Genomic DNA, 16105 nt, shown 5'->3' with positions numbered 1-16105 from the left:
GAATTATGTAAGCCAACACAGGAAATTGCTCACTTAACATTTATGCAGAAACAGGGCAGGGTTCAATTCAGGATATCCACTTCTTCAAATACAGCAGTGTCCACATGAGGAAGTCATCAGTTCGTCCACTGAGACATCAGTGAGAACAATGACTGTGGGAGGGAGGCCGCTGCTCTGATGCACCAAGAGCTCATTGCAGAAGTGAAATGGACATCCTTTGTGCTCTATGATTAGCTCAGGTTTACATGCCTTTGAGCAAGACATCAAGCAGAAAATGAAAGAACCTGCAGGGAAGTCACCACAGCTTTTGCTTCAACTTCTGCTTTTACTTCCTCTGTATGTGTGTGTTCATGAAAATGTGCAGTTTCCCTATGTTGCATGCATGAACAGCTTTTCAATTAAAGGTGAAGCTTAGTAAAAGGGGTCTACATTAAACACTTTTCATGCCATGTTGTGCTTTTTATTGTTTAGACAAAAGATGAACATGGGGATAACAAGACATATGTGCCGTTTGATTAATAATGAACTTAATTGTAGTTATTGTGCACTCTGTGGATGTTTGAGCACTATCAGGTTCTATGTGTGCTCATCTGCAGCCATTGTTCATAAAGGTCAGTGATAGGAGTGTCTGAACCATCTCCCATTGTTTAACAAACAAATGCATTCATGCACTTCACATCCGCATATGTGAGAGATCAAAAAATAAGTTCACAAACACAGGAATTAATCCATTCATGACGAAACCAAACGCAGCAGAGAGGGAAGGACTGATATGAGTGGGTGTGACCAAAAGTACGAAAATGTATTACTCTGCAAGTCTCCCAGACAGTCCCTTCAGTATGAATGGTGGAGCTGCAGAGGATAGGTTTCCTGCAGCAATTAGGAAAGTCTGAAGGAGAGGAGGGGGGGGAGACAGAAGGAGAGACCTCGGTGATGTGGCGTGGGCTCCAAGATGACTTTAATTCCGAAGTGCAAAGAGAAAGGAAATGTGTCAGCTCAGACTGCTGCAGATGCCTCGTACATTTTGGCTGAGTTAAGAAAAGAAAATCAATATAAAGTTTAAAAAGAAAAAAAAAGTGTGCAAAGTTTGCACCTCTGCGCCAGTTGGGTAAGTCTGTCACTTCATTCTCTTTTATGAATTAAACGCCTTAAACTTGCACTGGTTCTGCGCTCTTGTGCGCAAATGAGGAAGCGCACTTAGTGACTGTAGACTTGGATGGGACTGTGCTTTCACTGGGGCTCAGTTTGTGTCACTTCACAGTGATATTGCAATGCTTTTGCAACTCTAGCGAGCTTTAGTGACAGACAGCAGAAACGAAAGGTGTTACAGGTCTGGAAGAGGCCGTGCAAAGTACAGTCATGCGTAAAGGGTGGATTGTGCAGAGATAAAGGAAGTATGCGGAGATAGTAAACCAGTCCTCTTCTTCCTTTGTATTTTTTATACTGAAGTTATTGAATGACGTGACCTCAAATTGTTCTACTCGGTGCATCCTGTTCATGCCTCAAACCCTAATTCAGAAGGAAACCAGTTCTAAAGCTGTTCAGTAATCTGACTGGAGTCAATATCAGTTATCTTTTTATAGTTTAATCCTTATAAATGTGAAAAGTTTGGTAACTGAGCGTCACCTCCTGGACTAAGTTTGCACCAGAATGAGGTGGGCGTCTCTTAAACACACCAAACGCACACTGCTGTAGACAGGGAAGACTCTGACTGAGGGCTGATGCGTTCAGGTGCTATTGGAGAAGTCCGGATTTACAGGTACACTCACCTGGGTGCGTTACAGTTGGGCCTGGTGGGCAAGACTCTAAAATAAACCTAACTGCTAATTACAAGTAATAATAAAAGAAACTGACAGGTGTACAGAGCTTTTAGAAATCAAAGTTCACATTTAACAGCAGGCAAAGTTCTGACCTTTAGACTTCTTGATGCTACAAAATGAAAACAGAACACAATCTTATATGTAGCTGAGATAAAATGTCATAGATTCACGTTGTTCTAAGATACAGAATTAGCCACATTCATTTTCTACTTAAATGAAGTCACTGATTATTACAATTTTGCAACAAAATGTAAGTAGAGCTACTGAAAATCACATATTCACTTCCATTTTTTAACAGACTCACTGTACAATGAGTCCCATAAAGTTGGAAAAAATTTGTTTTCAGACACATTCCTCTTTTTATTCCTGTTAAGACACATCAGTAATAACCTTTGACCTGGTACAATAATGACATTGAGTCCCAGTTACACTTTATCTTGCAAGAATAAATCACATTGTCACAACTATTTCATGAGAAGTGGTAAAAAATATTTTATTCAAACTTTACGGGCAACAGTGTAGCTTTATAACACAAGAACATTAACCTTGAAATCATGTCCACACTGGAGCACTTTGCCTTGGAACAGTGTATTGTAATGGATCACATTGCTTGTGTGTGCTGACTTTGATCATTGTCATTGTTCATGTTGTTGTGACACTGTTGCTTTGTTCCTCACAGTGTTTGAACTTTACACAGGCCTACACACATCAGAGAGTTTATCATTTTAAAGCAACTCAATCATGTTTCCATTATGATTGATGCAATGGTTTAACTTTACTAAAACCTGACATGTCGGCGCCTGATTTCTACACTTGGGCTCATTAACACTGAAGATGTACAGAGTGGTGTGTGAGTTTCATAATGAGTGACATGGGGTTTCCCTGTCCCTGTTTCCTCCATTCATGTGGCAGGAGGCTGCGAGTATATTTCTGTCGATCCGGATATGAGCTGAATATTGAGTGAGTGAGCATGTGCAGGAGAGAGAGGAACAGCCACTGTACATGTGTGAGAACGTGGGACAGTGTGAGGGAGAGAGAGCAGAAAGCATGTATGAAAGACAATGAGTACAAATGTGTTTGCATGGCTTATTTTTACAACCTTTATTGTTCTTTGCTTTGTTCTATTCAGGTCTTTTATTATGTTATTGGGTGTGTGTGAGACATGATAATGTGCAGTTAATTCATTTCCTTGTTCTGTTTCCTAGCTGACATCAGCAGCGCAGGCGGCCTGTTGTCGCCTCGCTGCATCTCCTGCAGCTCTCAGTATGTGATGCTCACCAAGAGGAAGCGAACCACACATACACAGTATAATATGATCATAAATGATATGGCACAGTGGCAGATTGAAACATGTCCATCCTTGATATTAACACATAGTCAACTGAAGAAATTATTTGCAGTATAAAGTCCTGAAGATGGAATTTAAAGAGAAAGAAAGTGAAGTCCTTTTACTTGAGCCTTGTTCACCAGATTTAGCTATAATTTATTCATGTTTCCTTCACCTACTGTGACTCAGAGAAAACAGTTTCAGGTTTCTTGACTAACAGTGTCTTATATGTAAAAAAAAACTGGAGACCCATGGTCACATTATTCACCCTAATATCATTCATAGAGTGAAAAATCCACAAATAACTCTACTAGTGTTACTTAATCTGCCATGAAGTGGTGACATGGCTGGGATGTACACTGCTTTCACCTGATGGTCACTGGGATAGGCTCCAGTATCCCTTCAACTCTCCTTAGGATTGAGTGGTTCAGAAAATAAATGAATAAATGAATGAATGGTAGTGATTTAAGTAGAGGTAGACTGATATATCAGATTTTTTTCAGTATCGGCTATCAGCCTTAAATTTTTTTTGAAAGCCGATATTTGATCAGTAGTAAAAATGTTATAAGATATTTGATCAGGCACCTGTGTGGGCAGCACTTGAAGTTCAATAAATGTTAAAAGAGTACTATGTGTACATATATTAATATTTTCATTTATATTGCTGCATAAAAATCTGAATTATCTGAGTGTTTCAATTGTATTTTATGGTCTATTTGCTTAAAAAAAAAAAAAAAAAAAAAAAAAATTATCGGCTGTAAATATCGGCCTCAAAAATCAGCTGTAGACATCAACCATCGGCTGACCAAATTTTTTAAAAATCAACATCGACCTTAGAAAAATCCATATTAGTCAACCTCTAGATTTAAGAGTACATTTACCGAAAAGAAGGGTTAGCGCTACAGCTTTATAATGCCAGACTCTTGCTGACACTGTATATACATAAATACATAAATGTCTCTAAAAGTTGTAATTCAGTAGTTCATACAACACAGATGTCATAAATGTAATGCACTACAATGCAATATTTTACCCTTGCTTAACTGTACAGTGCCCACCATGTTGAGTTTGTGCAACACCACTAGGAGGCAGTGTTACTACAAAACTGTATGTGGTCGAAATTGAGTTTTGACATTCCCAAGTGTCAACACTTGGCAAAGTAATCACGGGTCTCATCAGCGCCTACGTTAAGTACGTTATGGTAACTCCTGAGCCACAGGGAAGTGAAACTCTTGAAGAAACACTGTGACATTTGGAAATACTGCTGCTGTTGCCCAAAGTCACATGAAGATTCTTCTCATAACGAACATTTTTGACTCGTCATAATGGTTGCTCTCCTTATTGGTGTGCTGGTTTCAGGGCTCTGTTGAAGTATTGTGCTCACTGACGTGGCTTATTCAAATAGATTTCTGTTGTGAGTTGTGCTTTTGTGAAAAGGGTATAATAAGGAGCAGAATATGATGGGGTAGCTTTGCACCAGTTATGGAATCATGGTGATGATTCTCTACAGATCTTCTCTGAGTAATTGTAAAGCTTCCCTCTGTATACATGACATTTCTAGGATAGGGTTCTTACAGGTTTCTACAAGTTAAATTTAAGACTTTTTATGACATTTTTAAAGGAGTGATATTTTGCTTTTTAAAATGGAATTATGCATTTTAAAATGTTTCCCAGTGGTCTACATAAACTGTAAATGCTATGCTTGGGTCTGAATTCTTCATTAATTCAACTCCACAGGTCCATCTTCAACCCTATTTCTGAGTAATGACACCAGAAAGGTTGTTTTGAGCGCTGGCCCTTTAAATGCAAATTACCCCGCCCACTTCAGGTTGTTGGCTGCGCTGCTCTGTTCTGTTCAACCAACAACTGAACATTTTAGGTAATCGGCTCGAAGTTTGGACATATTTTCAGCATGGACTACAACCGCTGCTGCTAATAAACAATTATGTCGTACTCAGAGAAATGTTCGTCGAAAGTCTTGACCTTATATGTGCAAATGTCGTGATGTAACTAGGTATAAAACGTAACAAATTAAGAAGGAATTGAAAGGGGTTGTAGAAATCCTCTCAATTTTTACCGGAATGAATGTAAAGATAGCTTTGCAGCACCTCGAGGGTTCAAATTCAAACTTTATGAACTATTAGGGTCCAAATACACAAATAAATGTATTTAAGACTAATAAAAGTGGGTTTAGCAAAATATGACCCCTTTAAGACTATTTAGAACAGAATTGAATGTCCATTTCACAGCCATGTTAGCAAAAATGTGTGACTCCTAGAATTTAGGAAAATATATCTATTTACTCTAACACCTTGATTCCCATCTTTCCAAGTCGAATTAATTTCTTGCACAAAGTGCAGCAAGGGTCAAAAATATTCCCCTCCACTTGTGTCAACCAGGTTGAGAATGATGTTTTCTCCAACCAGGTATTATTAAATTTGCACCTCCCCATGCTTATTTTTTGCTTGCGAGCCGTCCCTTAAAGTTCCCAAAGTCAGCTTTCTCGAGCAACTTGTGCGTTACTAATGGCTGCATGTATGTTGGGCTGAATGTTCTGTGGTCTTTTCTGCAAATATACTGATAATTGGTTCCTAATTCCAGTCTAAATTGTGGGGTTGGAACAGGTGGAACTGAGTAGACTACCGTTAATTTCTTTGCAGCTTGGACATTTAACAGACACAATACACCCAACAAGTTTATGTCAACATAATGTAAGACTTACCATATCAAACTTAATACCTTTTAAAGACTGTTTTAAGGTATTAAATGCAGATTTGTAAACTCAAGACTTTTAAGACTCTTGCAGGAACCCTCTAGGAACAAGTTTGATGGAGCCACATATTTGTTGTAATCTTCAGATTTAGGAATGCGATCTCCAGCAGTGCTGTGACTTTGAGCTGTATTGTTGTAAGAAGGTGAACACAGCCATGAAGTCGAATCAGGAACTGGCTGATTACAGGCTCTGTGTTTAGCGTTTGTATAGACAGATGAAGAGAAATGTACACAAGAGGTGTTGCCATGGTGATAATAGGTGGAAGTGAAGAAAGGAATGAGGTTCATTTGAAGTTCAACATTTGCTATGAGGAGGTGACATTAAGGTTCATTTTTAGTTCAGGTATCAACAGACAAAGAGAGAAAAGGAACAATAAACCTGATTACATAAAGGTATTAACCATCAACCATGACAAACAAATCCAAGGCACCATCTTCATTTGTCAGAAAAAAAAGACATCGACACTAGACTTGAAATTATTAACATCAGAAAACAGAAAACGGATTGTTTTTGTAGGTAAATAACAATTGGTCAGAGGTCCAGACTGTAAATGTGACCACTGCTCATGTGTTTATGGAGAGTTTGAGTTGAACTGCATGTTGTGCTTGGAGTTGAGGTTTTTAACCACAATTGCAAAAGAGAGCATTCTTAAGCTAACAGTTGCGCGTATTGCAGCTTTAAATGAGTGGCTATGCCGAACTTAGAGGCCAGTGTCAGTATTTTAATGCTCCTTTATATCAAACAGTACTTTATGGCTGTTATGAATGAAGACACAGAGATGGTTAAGTTGGCTAATGTCAACAAATTGACTCCCTGCACCAATATAAACTTAATTTCCATACTAAGGTTTTAAAGTTTAAGGTTTAAACAAATGATGTAAAATTTATTTGGACTTCAATGAGATAAAGACCATTTTTTTTCCCTGAAATCTAATGTGATCTAAGACACTATTTGTGTATTTTCTTGTATGAGAACTGGCCTAAAACCCCTTTCTATTCTGAAGTCCAATCCGAAACCCAGATGCGACTATAAAAAGTCACATCTGGAGTCAGTGCTAAGACTCTGCTTAGTGCTTCACTTTGCTGAGCATGCAGTCCCTAAGATATCTTTAGAGACTGCTGTTGCTCTTCATGTTGCAAAGAGACAGGCAAACCACAGATAGCTCATTCAAATGAAAGTAAACCTTGCGTCTATTTTTGCAGACACGAAAACAAATGAGTAGGCTGCATTTACATCACACATGCCGAAATTAGTATACGGACTCTCTGGTGCACTATTCATCATCTTTGTCTTTTTGACCTGAAAGTTTCTAAACAGCAGGAACACAAAAGAACCAGACCACATGCAAGTAAGGAAAAATTTAAAATCATGCAGTTGGATGATACAAAAAAACCAAACAAACATTAATTGAAGAATAACTCAGAGAGGATGTTTATTTTTCAGTAAAATACAAAAAAAAAAAATCATAAATTTGTATGTATGTCTTTTCTTGTCATATAGCATATCCTCTGTTGTCCTGGTGGTCATTTAACAGTAGGTGAGCTGAAAATTGTGGCAGAAAAGAAGTTAAAAAAAGAGGATAGCTCAGTGTATCTTTGGTTTTAACTGGTATTCGTATTATAATCAATATACAAACTAATTTGCCTCAATAGTACTTTGCGTTTAGCACTAATATACCATACTGACTCGTGGACATACTGTTATATAATGCACATGAATAAATGACCTGCGGTACGGTTTCACTTCTCATGACGCAAAAACTTTATCGTCAAAATCTCAACTTTTCAGGAACTCCAGTAGTTGCACATGAAAGTTAAGCAGTTGGTTGTGAAAGACATCTATAAGGGCGTTGGTGAGTTCCCTTAAAAACAAGAATTTCAACTGAAATTATGCAAGAACGGGTGTATTACGAGATGGAGTTATTAGATAATATATTGATCGTGACACCTTTTGTAAATAAAATGTGTTTTTCAGTAGTGTGGAGATGAGCAGCTCAGACATTCAGAAACATTCCCATCTTATCCAGGGATTGGTTCTGTGTGTGGGTGTACAGCATTCTTAACAGTAATTACTTACAGTGCATTTACTTCTCTGGGGTGGTTATCAGTTATGTGTTACAGTATGTCTGCCAAGGGGTGTGTATGTTTTCATTCCTATGTGTTATCTCAGATTTGGCTGTACACAAACATGTTTATCAGCTTTTAATCTTCCTGTGCTAAAAAAACAACAACAAAAAAACCCTCAGAAAATTCATCATGTATTTTCACATATTTTGACTCATTGCATTTGTTTAGTCTTGGTGCAGGACAAGCTTAGGACAGGCTTTCTTGATTCTGGTTTGGGGAAGTCTGAGCTCTATGGAGGATTTAGGAGGACTGCGGGGATGGAAAATAATATGCATAATTATGTTTTCGTTTGTGTATCATTACCTGAAAATATGATGGCTTTTGGATGGACCAGGTTACTTCCACAGAGTCTGTCAGGTTTCCACAGTATAGCTAAAAACGGACTTCTTCTCGTTTTGCATTTTATTGTGAATTTTGTACATTGTTAAGTTGTGTTATTACTTTAAGTATGGACTAGTTGACTTGGCTAACAAGTGGAGCCAGACACAACAAACCCCACCCCTCGCACATATTTTGCCCATTATAAGTAAATGGGAAGATTTTAAATATTCAAAAAATTTTTTTCTTTGACCGACTGTTCCCAAAATGTAATGAGATCCATTCTGGGTCACTGGCAGTCTAGAAAGTCAATTTGGTTTGAATTCAACCCATAGTTTTGCTGCTACAGGCATTTGAAATTTTGCCCATTATAATTAAATGGGGGAGAAAAAAAAAAATCCTTAAAAACTGTAACTTTGACCTACTGTTCCCAAAATGTAATGAGCCATATTCTGGGTCACTGCCAATCTATAAACCAAATTTGGTATGAACAATAGTTTTGCTAGAGTGTTAACAAACAAACAAAGAAATAATGAAACAAACCGAACCCAAAACAATAGTCCTTGGCCTTCAGGGTTGGGGTAAAAAGCCCAAAAAACAAACCAAACACTAGCGCTTTCACACTTTTATTGTCAATTATGTGTGAGGGTGAGGTGTGTAGTATTTAAATGGGCGCAATATGCAATTTCACCATGAGATGTCATTAAATATTACTTTTAAGATTGTCAGCTTCCGTTAAGTAGTGTTGGGAGTCACATTTTGCATATGACCACGTAAATCTTTCAATAACTGGCCAACAAATACTGGATGATATGACTTTAGATTACAGATTTTTTACATTTTCAGATCAGTACTCGTGGAAACCTGCATGGAAAGCTGCAGTCGCTCCAGTAAGCGACTGCGGTTTGGCAGTAACAGGCTACTGCACTGGTACAACTGTAGATTGCAGTCTTAGGACAGAGAACATACCTATACAGTTCCTGATATTCACACTGCCTGTCAGAACCTATTTTCATACCTTAATAGGTAAAGCTACCAGGTCTGTTATCAGCGGTTGAACTTCGAACCAGATCCTCTTCCTGATTCGATTACATTGACAGTAAATTACAGTCAAAGTTATAACAGCAGCCTTTCCTTCACACCCATATACATCGATTTTATTGGTTGACCACATAGGTTTACAGTTAAAGCTTTGGGTTTTCAGTCAGACGTTACCACTGGCTGCAGTTGAGGATGTGCAACAGTTCTTGTGTAAACACCAATGAGGGGTTAACTGCCTAACGCGGTGCAATATTCAGGTTAAGTAACTAACGGCTGCTACAAGTTCACCATAATCTACTACTGTGGGGTTTTTAGTCAGAGCCACTGGTTTCCAGTAAAGACCTGCACCCAGTGACTTCACAGCAGAGGAAGTGGTAGTGGTGCAGCCTGAAACTCAGCTCAGGAGAACAAAAAAGGGTTTCATGCATCAGTTTCTTATCTTTTGATGCAAAATAGCTTTTCCTTCATCTGCATTTACATATTTGTATTTCATTGAGGTGGTACAGTAGCCTCTTTTGTGCCACATTGTAATGAAAATGTAAAAGGTCAAAGCTGAGTTCTGCTGTCAGAGAAGCAAATGTTTCTGTTTAGAGCATCTTTCAGGATTAAACTACCCCATGTATGTTCTTAAAATACAACCTTATAACCAATATAAATGTATTTTTAAGTTCAACAAATCATTTCTTATCAGTATTTTAATTAGGTAAATATTATGTTTAACACTGACATAAGCTTAACATTTGTAGATGAGCCCTAATACACTCTTTATGTCTCAATCTGTCAGTCACACAGTACTGTTCATCTGTGCTTAGTACATCTTGTCACTTTGTGAATGGATGGGGGGGGTTACTTTATCGCTTGGCTATTATTTGAAAGGTTTTGCCGCCACCTGGTGGAATAATTGTGACATGACACCCGTAATAGGAATCACATGCTTACCCATACTGCACCGTGGCATTAGCTACTAGAAGTTTAATTTTTGCACATTACATCCTACATTTAACCTCATTTAATTTTAAGTTCAATATTTTTATTTACCTGCAGAGGGGAAGCTATTGTAGCCACATTTGCCCCTTAACAGATACATAATGAAGGTACAACATATGAATAAATAAATAAATAAATAAATATACATTTTGTAATTATTTCAGGGAGGTAGTTTTAAAGCTACTTCTTTAAAGTAGAAATAATGAAGAGAATATAGAAATGATTGCGTCTAATTATAAGAGACACAAATAAAGAGAAATCTGCAATATAAAAAGATGATAACATCCAAGGCTGTAGTTCAGCTGATGACCTCTGACCTCTGTGTGGAAAGGACCTGTTTAAAGATGTAGACGAATGTCTTACACTATACATTAAAAACTGAATTTTTTTTTTTTTTTTTTTAAATGAATAATTTCTGAGACACAACCTGGACTTTTGTGACTCTGGGAAGTGTTCTGTAAATATTAGAACATACTGGGGAAAAAACAAACTCAGCTAGAAAGGTAATATATTATAAATATTTGCTTCATTTAGAGACATTAATTGTAGTTGCATTGATCAGTGGTAGGGTTTCAGGTAACTTACAATTATCAGAAGTCAAGAAGCTACGATAATAATTGAACTTGAAGATAAAACTGTTTATTGCAGACTGTATCCGTCACCAGCAGAGGGCAGTGTTTTCCACTTCATCCTCTGCTGATCTGTCCTGTGATGGAATGGAGGCTCAGTGGGTTTCTGCCCTCCAGCCCATCATCAGTGGGTTCTTTCAACCTTTGTCATTCTCAGCAGAGCCGGAGTCTGAGACCGCGCCCCCTGGGGACGGGAGGTATTGATTGGTTACTGGGTGTCAGCTGGTGGTATTGATTGGCAAGTCTAAGACACAATGGAGGAGAGCAGTGAGAATCAGTCTGGTTTTAGTTCACACAGTAGATCAACAAAGTGAGGGCAGACACAGATATGGTAATGCATCAGGTCTGTTTAGATACACACTTTATGAGACGCAGAATCTACATTTATTGGATACATCTTTGGGGGGTAATTGTGTATATGTGCATTCTTGTATTGATTATTGATTTAACTTTATTGAAATGCTTTAGCATCAGAAACATAAGGTCAGTCATATAATCTTTCAAATATGTAAATCAAGTTTCATTACAATAAAGATGTTCATAGTTGGACGTAGCAGTGGTAACAAGTTGAACTCATCCCGTTCATTCATTTTCTGTGACATACCCAGGTCTGAGTGGTGCCAGACTGAGTAAAGTAGTCCAGATGTCCTTCTCCAGCACTTACTAAAGCATCCTCAGGGCTTTTCAGGACAAATGGGATGTGTAATTCCCCCCATAGTATCTGGGTTTTCCCCATAGTCTCCTCCCTGTTTGAGTCCCTTCAAGGAGTAACTCCTCTACTCTGAATACTTTTGGGATGTCCAGACTTCCTCCCCACAAAGTGATTTTAAACATTTATGTTTTGTTTTTTTTGCTTATTTCCAAAAACTCAGTCTCATGGTGAAGATTAGAATATAAAGTGACAGGTATAATAACTTCACATTTAGTGCTCAGCTCTACTCACCACAACAGTCTGGTCAAATATCTGTGTCACTGCTTATGCCAAACCAGTCCACTGATAAATCTGTCGGTTAACCTTCCCCTAACTTGTCAACAAAATCATGAAATGCTTTCAAACCATTTTCAAACCACTGGTCATGTCCTCATATATACAGTAATAATTTTGGTAATATACAGCTTTTTAAAATTTTCTTAGCTAAAATGATTGGATCTTCTTATTGTTTCAGTTTTTGCCTCTTTTCTTAAAAAAAAAAAAAAGAAAAAAAATTTGGCTTTAGTTTTGTTTTCAGCTAAAAAGTGGAACCCACACATCTTTTCATATGTAAAAAACAGGGGTGTGCAATAAGCCACCTTCATCTCTTTCCTTTGAATAATCAGAATGACTTCTTATGCATCTGGAAATTTCCAGTTTGCAGGTTTATTGGTTTACGGATGATGTTAATGGAAACACATAAATATCTGAAAATTCAGAGGAAGAAGTTTTGTCCTAAAACTGCTTTTGTTCCTCAAATCACATCTACATGAGTTTTGATCTCACCGACCTTCAGTATTTATTTATTTTATATTATTATTTTTTAAATGCATTTATGTAGACAGGGACAATACAGAATATACAATAACCTTAAACAGGAGAGATGTAGTGTACCAGGTTGTAGAATTAGTGCTAATTTCCTCCTGTAGTCCTTGGGCAGGCTGATGTTATCATTAAAAAAGCAGACATTAATAAAATATATACACTACTAGTAAAAAGTTTGGACACACTTGGTTTTTCTTTATTTTCATGACTATTTACATTGTAGATTCTCACTGAAGGCATCAGAACTATAAATGAACACATATGGAATTATATAGTTTAAAAAAGTGTGACATAATTCAAAACATGTTTTATATTTTAGATTCTTCAAAATAACCACATTTTGCTTTTATTACTGCTTTGCACATTCTTGGCATTCTCTTGATGAGCTTCATGAGGTAGTCACCTGAAATGATTTTCAACAGTCTTGAAGGAGTTCCCAGTGACGCTGAGCATTTGTCGGCCATCTGCGGTCCATCTCATGTCATTTAAATGAGAAGATGAATCCAAACTTTTGACTGGTAGTGTATATTTTTTGAAAATCCACTCATTTTTCCATTGATACACATTAACCCATTCACTGTAGGTCACTCATTAACACTGAGTGCAATTCCTTTCATCAGATTAACAAAGCATCCATAGTGGTCTTTCCTCGTGAACAAAGATTTCCCACCTACCCTGGTGGTCTCAGTCAGACTCAGACCTACAACCACACACATCTTGGAAAACACATGTACAATACCTCACACAGTGATATATGGGATGACAGACTGTTTTGAGGGGGAAAAAGCGTCTTATCTCGTCCTTTCCTGTCCATGTGTCGGTTGGTGTCTAATCAGAAACACAATAGCGGCTCAGTCTACCACCTGGGAACTAATACTGTTTAGGCTGATGAGGAGGTGAGTCAGTTCCTCTGACTCACAAATCGGACCGACGAGAGTCTGGATGAAGAAGGAGGGAGGCTGACAGAATGTGGGAAGAAAAGTACAAAGGGGGCTATCCCTTTGTCCCTGAGGCTTTGTTTTTGTTGAGTATATCAGACATTTTGGCTCCAATTGATGATCATTTATTTTAAATTCAGTGTATGTCTGTTTAAGTCCCCTTCTTTTGCTTTTAATACAAATCCTGTTTTATAGACCCATGTTTTAATTCTGCAAAAATATGCATTTTAACTGGGAAAAAACACTGTCATATCCTTTACGTCAGCAGAGAGGACAAAACCTGACATTAATTCAGGCACCAGTAGTGACTCTCCCGGTATTTAGTTGCTGTGAAAAGCTGCAGAATGTGTTAAAGGAGTGATATTTTTCTTTTTTAAATGGAATTATGCATTTTAAAAACATTTCCCTGTGGTCTACATAAACTGTAAATGCTATGCTTGGGTCTGAATTCTTCATTAATTCAACTCCACAGGTCCATCTTCAACCCTATTTCTGAGTAATGACACCAGAAAGATTGTTTTGAGCGCTGGCCCTTTAAATGCATATGAGCCACTTCATACCCCACCCCCTCCAGGTTGTTGGCTGTGCTGGTCTGTCCTGTTCAGCCAACAACTGAACATTGTAGGTAATCAGCTTGAAGTTTGGACATATTTTCAGTATGGACTACAACCGCTGCTGCTGACAAACAGTTATGGCGTACTCTGAGAAATGTTCATCGGAAGTCTTGACCTTATACATGCAAATGTTGTGATGTAACTAGTTATAAAATGTAACAAATTAAGAGGAAATTAAAATTGGTTGTAGAAATCCACTTGATCTTTGCCAAAATGAATATAAAGATAGTTTTGCAGCACATGGAGGGTTCAAATTCAAACTTTTGGAACTACTAGGGTCCAAATATAAAAATAAATGTACCACAGACTAACAAAAGTGGGTTTAGCAAAATATGACCCCTTGAAAATAATTAAATTGCGTATCTAGCTTCCATGGTAACCACCCCCCCTCCATAAAACAACAACAAAAAAAACCCTAGAAGAACAAAAGAAACAAACTAGAAGATGTAATGTCAAATCTATGGTGATTCATCCTCAGGAGGATGGAGAGGGAAAGGGTATTTTTAGAAAATGGAGAGGACTGGCTAAAATAAGGACTGATGGAGGACTGTACACATTATTCCTGCTTGATAAAAACACAGGTTCACTGAAGCCTTAAAAGAATTGGTACATTTTCAACAAATCACAGTTTTATTGAGGATTGTGGGCCTAAATTTCTGCATTTAAACAGATGTGATGGACATGAACAGGGAAGAATTAAATCTATGCTTAAAATGATTATTTATTTTGGTTTTATAGGAAAAATAATGAGGAGTTACTGATACATTTGATAACGGTATGCCCAGTCAATTTGACAATCGCCATTAAAGTGAAGCACAGACCTGCATTGCTAAGCTTTTTAACAGGAGACATTACCAAACAGGGAAATCACTGCCAGTTCTGGTGGATTGGCCTCTTCTAACCACATCGCCTTTGGTCGAAAAAGATGATCTCAGTGCTATTCATCACTGAAATGTGACCTCATGTCTCAGAGTCTGTTGCAATATAAGCTTCCACCATCAGTGGCAGTATTGAGCACAATATAGACAGCCAATGTCCTGCCTCCATGACTTTTTGATGTGTAATCTTCATCTTTGTGTTTTTTCATAGTCTAATACGTCAACAGTTTTGCCACAAATTGCAGATATCTTTAGTTGTGAAATAATTTTTTTAACTGACAAACATCATATGTGTAAACTAGAAGCACTCGGGGAGCGCAGACCTCCGCCAAGGCCAATCAGTGGGCCCCGTGGCCCCCCACACACCCCCGATCACCACCAAAATTTAATCATTTGTTCCTTGTGCCAGTATCAATATTTCCTGAAATTTTCATCCAAATCTGGACTGTCAAATAGCGAGAGATGAATAATATTTTGATCTCCTTTTGAATTGTTCCATGGACTACACATACAATGTCAGTCTCTTTAATCTGTAAGTATATGTCACTGAAGTTATGGCTCAGTAGATTACATCTCTCATCTCATATGACACACATCACCAACAACAAAATGAACCTTACATCAACACATTTAATCTTCAAAGCAGGTGAAAAAGTCTTAAGAGATGTAGAAGATTAACATGAAAGTACTACAAGTTTTACAGTGACGTGTTAACACATTAGACAACACTGTTTCTAAATCTGCTGTACTGGTTTCAGTCAATGCAAAAAAAAAAAAGAAAAGATTATAAAAATGACCTAAAATGTAACACAGACTGAAGGCACAATCTTGGCAGACACAGATTCTTACAGACTAGTAATCAGCTAAAAGGGATGACTTGGTTGGAAAAGTAATTATATGGCATGTTAGGAGGAAAATCCTGCTCACTGGTTTATGCTGTTTTTATGAACAGATCACTTGTACTCTGCTCCCGTTAAAATATTTGGAGTTAAATTTAGACCATCGGGACAATAATATCCATAGAAGTTTTTTTTCTCCAATGGTTTAAGCAGCTGTTTCAGTAACAAACCAGGTCTGTTCACTGTCAGGAACCAGTCTGGACATTTATTGGTCTTATTAACTAGTTAATGGGTGGAGA

The 16105-nt window shown here is 37.6% G+C and overlaps 1 long non-coding RNA gene across 4 annotated transcripts in view; it reads left to right on the top strand.

Moving 5' to 3' along the window:
• The first annotated feature begins 815 nt into the window (after nt 1-815).
• The window catches only part of LOC115433758 (uncharacterized), a 127214-nt gene continuing 111924 nt past the window's right edge, over nt 816-16105 (top strand). For 2 of the 4 annotated variants that reach the window (XR_003937415.1, XR_003937414.1), the window contains exon 1: nt 820-1108. This is a non-coding gene — a long non-coding RNA (uncharacterized LOC115433758). Of the gene's footprint in view, nt 1109-16105 lie in introns of all 4 variants that reach the window. The other 2 variants (XR_003937416.1, XR_003937413.1) reach the window with 2 other exon arrangements.

The sequence above is a fragment of the Sphaeramia orbicularis genome, chromosome 15, assembly GCF_902148855.1.
Source record: "Sphaeramia orbicularis chromosome 15, fSphaOr1.1, whole genome shotgun sequence".
Classification (NCBI taxonomy): Eukaryota; Metazoa; Chordata; class Actinopteri; order Kurtiformes; family Apogonidae; genus Sphaeramia; species Sphaeramia orbicularis.
The sequence above is the reverse complement of the archived record's forward strand: the minus strand, read 5'-3'. Positions and strand labels throughout refer to the sequence as shown.